The sequence below is a fragment of the Bos taurus genome, chromosome 5 (assembly GCF_002263795.3).
Source record: "Bos taurus isolate L1 Dominette 01449 registration number 42190680 breed Hereford chromosome 5, ARS-UCD2.0, whole genome shotgun sequence".
Lineage (NCBI taxonomy): Eukaryota > Metazoa > Chordata > Mammalia > Artiodactyla > Bovidae > Bos > Bos taurus.
In genome coordinates, this window is record NC_037332.1 from 64049777 (window position 1) to 64055776 (window position 6000).

Sequence of the window (6000 nt, forward strand, 5' to 3'; positions counted from 1 at the left end):
GATAATGTCGCATAGCATCAAGTTAGCAACTGAGCTAAGATGGGATTACTCTGTGATTTAGGGAGTAGATTTGGAAAATATCTACTTTCTCTCCATCTTGAGCTCTATAGTTACTCTGTGTAACTGGGACTATGATAGGCTGTGGGACAGAAGTTAGCAGCTCCAGGCTACAAAATACTATGAAGATATTAGACATCTAAATAGAACATCGAGTTCTAAGTTTCTGCATTCTATGTAAATTTGTCTCCTCATGCCTATATGGCACAAATTCTGTCCTTCATTATCTTCCTGAGGAGACCCAGACATCAAGTATGTTATCAGTCTTTCTAAATTTATGGTTATGAGTATTGAAGGCCATGGAATGTCAATCGCCCATCTTCTCCAAGTTCTAACCAACTGAAAGTAGACATAAGGAACCAAATGAGCATCACATTAGAGTATCATCAGAAGTTTCTTCCTCTCTAGGGAAATTTGATGTGGAAAAATAAGAGCTCCTCCAAGAACATCATGGCTTCCCTGGTGGCTCAGCAGTAAAGAATCTGCCTGCAGTGCAGAAGATGCAGGTTTGGTCCCTGGGTCAGGAAGACCCCCTGGAGAAGGAAATGGCTACTCACTCTAGTATTCTTGCCTGAGAAATTCCATGGACAGAGGAGCCTGGTGGGCTACGGTCCATGGGATTGCAAAAGAGTTGGACACGACTTGGTGACTTAACAACAAAAATCATCACATCACATAACATTCCACCACTATCCTGCTGATTCTATCATTAGCTTCCTCCTCTCTTAGAGCCCCCCTGCCTGTGTGCTCCTACCTTTGAAAACCTGTATTCCCTACAGGTGACCCAGTACACAGCCCACTGAAAAATGTAGTCTTGTCTCAAAACTATTTTTCCTCACAGAAAGAAACCCCTGAAATTCCAAAAATAATTTTTCACCATCTCTTTTTATTTCTCAGTGAGGAAAAGGGCTAGCATCCCAATAAACCTATTATGCAATCTCTCAGAGGGGTGTCTAAGAAGACACAAAGAACACAGTATCCATTTTGGAATCTCATCTCTCAAGGGCTAATCTCAACCTACCTCATTCTTATACCCCATCTTCTATTTCTCTCTCTCTCCTACACATGGGTCACAGACTTTTTTGGTAAAGGAGCAGAGAGTAAATATCTTCAGGTTTATGGGCACTATCACACTACACTCAGCTCACCATTGTAGCATGAGAGTTCGTGTGTGTGCTAAATTGCTTCAGTCATGCCGACTCTGCGACCCTATGGAATGCAGCCCGTGAGACTCCTTTGTCCATTGGATTCTCCAGGCTAGAGTACTGGAGTCGGTTGCCATGCCCTTCTCCAGGGGATCTTCCCAACCCAGGGACTGATCATGCATCTCCTATGTCTCCTGCATTGGTAGGCAGGTTCTTTACCACTAGTACCACCTGGGAAGCCCTGTAGTCATAGGCAATATTCAAAACAAATGAGTGTGGCTGTGAACCAATAAAACTTTCTTTCTGGATACTGAAATGTGAATTGTGTATACTTTCCATGTGTCACAAAATATTCTTTTAACTCTTTTTCAACCATTTTAAAATGCAGAAACCAGTTTACTGGCCATATAAGCTATGGGTAGGACTTGGTCCATGAGCCATAAGCCTACAGATTTAGGAATGACTTATTCTAAAGCCCCTTTATGGGATTCTACTTCTTTGCTTGGCCTGATTGTTTAGAAGGGGGAGAAGGGCAGGAGCCAAGAATCAGATTATCCCCTGAGGCAGCCAAATATTCCCAGTTTAGGCATAAAGGGAACCCTTCCCATCAGCAAATCCTCTCTCATTCTCTTCTATCTCAAGGAAGATCCTTTCTTGAAGTGAAGACCTGTCACCAGAGGAGACATTTAAACTGAGGCTTGAGAAATACATGGCAAAGGGAAGCAGGAAGTGAAGAAAGAGTGTTCCATGCAGAAAGCTATTTGGGAATCAGTAGGTAGAAGTACTCTCAGAACTAAATCCCTATGTCACCTCCTGCCATCTTTTTCTTTACCTCTGTTTCTACCTTGTTTTATTCACTCATATCGCCCAATCATGCTTGCATTGTTTATGAAAATTGTTTGTTATTGTTGTTGAGTGTTTTTAATTTCAAAATTAAAGTCTTTACACTTTTTCTAAAAATAAAGTTGCTTTTTCACTTGTATATGGTCTCTGATTCCTTTTTAACTGATGATATTTGCCCACTTCAAAGGAGCTTCCCTCTTTCTTTACATGAAAAACACTAAAATAAACCATGGCTTGTTCATTTTTAAATATCTATGTATACATTATGGATCAATGAATAGGGATGGGAGTTAGTTGCATGGAACAACTTAAAAACAAAGCTAAGCTGAATATGAAAAAAATGAATGGTTAATTCTAACTATAATTGTCCAGCATACATATGCTTTTTAATTCTCTTACACTAACAAAGAAACATGTGCAACCAATTCTCTATTTATTTGCCACAATCCAAAGTCCTCCCACCTTCCATATTCATGGACCAGCTTCTTCCTATTACCCAGCTGAGGTCCAAGCCTGCCAACTGGGGGACCAAGCTGGGCTGGATTTGCAGCCAAGAACAGAAGGGGAGTAATTGTGAGATTTTCCTGGACTCAGTAGCTAACATTATCTGACTAAATGTGTCATCTTCTACATTGGTACCTAAATGCTTTCCAAAGCACTTTTCCCACAAATTAGTTTTATAATTTAAATACACACAAACATACAATAGAACTATGGTCAGAAGACCTGGGTTTTGATCATAGTGCAACCTCTTCTTAGATTAGAAGCCTTCTAGAGCCATCAGTCCATAGAGAAGAACAATACATACCTTTACAAGTATGTCAGTTTGTTACCCTGCTGCAACAAAGTACCACAGACTGGGTGGCTTAAACAAGAGAAGTTTATTTCCTCACAATTCTGGAGACTAGGGTCTGAGATCAAGTTGAAGGCAGTGTTGGCTTCCTTTGAGTCCTTCTTTGGCTTATAATAGCAGTCTTCTTCCTATGCTTCACATAGTCCTCTATGTGCATATGTCCTAATCTCTTCTCGTAAAGACAAAAGTCATATTTGGTTATGGCCATTCTAATAATCTCACTTCAACTTACTACTTCTTTAAAGACCCCCATCTCCAAATACAGCCACATTCTGAGGTACTGGGCCTTAGGACCTCAATATATGAATTTGGAGAGGATACAATACAGTCAGTAAGAGGGTTGATGAATGTTTTGAGGATCAGATTGAATGAGATCAAAAAAGTGAAGATATTTGGCTCTTAGTAGATATTTGATAAATGCCAGTTAAATCTAAACAAGTAATTTTTAAAGTATCCATTTTATATCATTATTTACTACAATTTTATAGTATCTATATCTAATGTAATATTGTCCAGAAACATCTGATGTTGAAGATAGATTTTTAAATAAGAAATCTATACTTCTTATAGGGATGCACAACTGCAATCCTATAATAAAATAATTCAAACTCATGAGTTAATTCCTTTGCTGCCTTTGAGATTCAGCAGTAACCATGGAGAAATTACTTCCCTTCAGTATCCATGTGATCATACTGCTCATGAAAATCATAAAAATTTTCTCTTTGGGGGAGTTCTGAGTATTTTAAAGAAAGTGAAAGTGAAGTCGCTCAGCCATGTCCGACTCTTTGCAACTCCTCCCTCCATGGGATTGTCCAGGCAAGAGTAATGGAGTGGGTTGCCGTTTCCTTCTCCAGGGGATCTTCCCGACCCAGGGATCGAACCCTGGTCTCCCACATTCCAGACAGACACTTTAACCTCTGAGCTAATTGGACTTAATTTTCTTCAAGGCCCTGTATCTAAAGAGTGAAAATTTTAAGTTTGATAGTTTGACTCAAATCCAAGATGTGTGTAAATGTGTATATATGTGGTTCCTATGCATGTAGAAAAACTGTAAAAATAGAAAAATCCTGCATAATACTAATAAATACTTTAATAATCAATAAATACCACATCAATAAATGCATTATTACTGTAATTCATACATAAAAAATAGATGAAACTCTCAATACTTTTCAAGGGACTAGTCTAGGCAGGGGCTTCCCGGTGACTCAGCAGTAAAGAATCCACCTGCAATGCAGGAGATCAGGTAGGAAATGGCAACCCACTCCAGCATGCTTGCTTGGGAAATCCCATGGACAGAGGAACCTGGCAGGCTACAGTCCAAAGGGTCACAAAGAGTTGAACATGACTTGGGGACTAAACAACAACAGTCTAGGCAGGAAAGAGAAAAGATAAGGACCTCTCCAATATTTTCATCACTGAATTACTTTTCTTAAAAACTATCAGCTGCAGTTTTATGATGATTTTTAGTAGCTATGAAGTGTTCATTTAATAAACAAATATCACATATACTAATAGAAAAATACAGATATCACTTGACTCAAGTAAGTTTTCTCTATGATTCTTAGTGAAGGAGAACAAAGAAATCAATTACAGAACCTGCAACCTGAAACAAGCATTTCACTTGTATGTTTCCTCATGTTGGAATATGTTGTTTCAGGTGAAGGAAACTATGTGTAAAGTAGATGGCTGGAGCCCAACTTGATAAGAAAAACATTGTAAACACCTAGAGTCTAGAAAAAAACAGAAAAAATGAAATTACTTTCTAGTGTCTATAATTATAGAGGCAGCATGGAGAAAATTCCAGAGTCCAGGGAATTTGGGAAGGATAGGAAATACTGAGCAATTCAAACTGCTAGAGTAGGTAGGGACTCAGTGAACTACTACTCTTAAAGTGAGATAAAGGTCAGCACATTAAAAACACCCCCCATATAAAACTTTTAAAACTCATTCTTTTGTATACTCTTCTCTAGATATACATCACTTATACTTGTAAGAATGTGACAAGATTAAAAAACAGAAAATCCGCTCCCATTCCCTTTCCATTTGGTCTTCAGCTTCAGCAGTCCATGCCCCATCAGGGGAAAAAAAAAACCAAGTATTTCATTTGTTGGGCTTCCCGGGTGGCACAGTGGTAAAGAACCCACTTGCCAATGCAGGAGATGCAAGAGATCTAGGTTCAATCCCTAGGTATGGAAGATCCCCTGAAGTAGGAAATGCAAACCATTCCAGTATTCTTGCCTGGAAACTTTCATGGACAGAGGAGCCTGGTGGGCTACAGTCCATAGGGTCGCAGAGTCAGAAATGACTAAGCAACTAAGCACACACATTTCATTTGTCAAAGGAGGTACCTGGTAAATAACCTTTTCTTCCCTGCTTTTGGCTTCCAAAATCCTGGGCCCTTAAGAGAAGGATGAGGCATTTCAATTCTGGAATTGAGGCTAACAGGGCTCCTCACCTCACTTCCTATCCTAGGATAGAAAATTGAGACGATTCACACTCCTGGCTTAACTATTGGCACTGAGAACTGAGGTCACCTGTGTCAAATGACAAATTTACTCCAGGCAATTATTTTCTAGGAAGACAATTCTATGAAATAGTAAATAATTTCACCATTTCCTTCAGGAACTTCTTAAAATGAGGTGTAATATTTTATCTTCTCATTTTCCCATATTCTTCCTTCCCAAATTCTTCCAATTTTTTAAGCTTGCTTTATATTTTGAACTAAGAGGCAAATGATTATTTTCAAGATAATTATAAAATAAATGGCATTTTGAAGGTAAGATTTAACTTCAAGTTATTTTATGTTATATTTAGCTAAAAGGAAAATTTTCTCTCCCCATCCCGCAATATTTTTTTTATATACAGCCCTGGAATTTTTTATTTTAAATGTTAAGTGACTGTTATACATCTACTTAAATTACTTTTAATACAATTCACAAGCTATTATTCCTGAAAACCATTTCTGAAATGCATTGAAAGTTGGCAATGTGTTAATTTCTTTGTTAACAGAAATGCCATTATTTTGGACTGCTCCTAAAGTCATATAATTAGAAATTTTGGTCCAGAACAAGAAGTAAACAAAAAATGTATTCATCTAAT